The 956-nt window shown below is 27.1% G+C and overlaps 1 protein-coding gene across 2 annotated transcripts in view; it reads right to left on the bottom strand.

The window, feature by feature from the left end:
• Window positions 1–956, bottom strand: part of LOC106876645 (uncharacterized) — a 46,446-nt gene that overhangs the window by 3,417 nt on the left and 42,073 nt on the right. The gene's annotated exons all lie outside the window — the stretch shown is intronic.

Genomic DNA, 956 nt, shown 5'->3' with positions numbered 1-956 from the left:
GGGGGGGGGGGACAAACACAGACACATACATTTCTGTAAATTAAATTGAACCCAACGAAACTGCTGCTAGTTTAGGGATAACAGGATGAATAACATTAGAGAATAAATTTAAGGTTTGGAAAATGAAAGATGTAGACAAATTATAAGACAATTGTATTTACAATGAAGGGGGGATAATCAAGATTTCGTAAGATGTGTTGAAAAAATAAGATGAAAGGTAGAGAGCAAGACAATGATGGCTGACATCTAAATATTAATATATTTACTTAATAAGGAATGGAAAGTATGAAAATATAAGAAAAAATATAGAGACATGTTAATAAAAATGTCGGAAAAGAGGCAAAAAGTTTGAAGGCAGATATATTTAGTGAGAAATAGACAAAAAGTTTATAAGCAATGGAGGCTAAGAGATGATGATTCAGCAGAATCAGCTAAGTTATAGGAATATCACTATGATGAATTGGAAGTAATAATAAAAAAAATTGTGAATAAGTGTTACTATTAGAGTTTTAAAAATGTGAATGGAATGGGAACATTAATAACAATAGATGAAAGCTGTATCTGTAGACTTGCCATATTACAAAAATACTAACAATTATAAAATGCTTCAAAATGAACAAAATTAAATTACATAGAGATAAAACATTAGAAATGTGAACAATATATATATATATATATATATATATATATATATAGGAAAATGAAAAAAAGCCAGAATGCTGAACTGGAAGCATATTTTAATAAAGATTTTTTCTAACCGGTTTTCATTGCGAAGAAGCAAATTATCAAGAAGGAGAATGAAAATGCTTTTTTACAAAGAAGTACAAAATGAAGAAAATAATATATAAAACAATAATATATAAAAAAATAAATATACCCATACATTATATTGTCTTTGAGCTTTTGTAGTTCAATAGTAGTCCATGTATAAATTGGTAGGAAAAATAAGGATGCAT

This window comes from Octopus bimaculoides, chromosome 3 (assembly GCF_001194135.2).
Source record: "Octopus bimaculoides isolate UCB-OBI-ISO-001 chromosome 3, ASM119413v2, whole genome shotgun sequence".
Taxonomy (NCBI): Eukaryota; Metazoa; Mollusca; class Cephalopoda; order Octopoda; family Octopodidae; genus Octopus; species Octopus bimaculoides.
The sequence above is the reverse complement of the archived record's forward strand: the minus strand, read 5'-3'. Positions and strand labels throughout refer to the sequence as shown.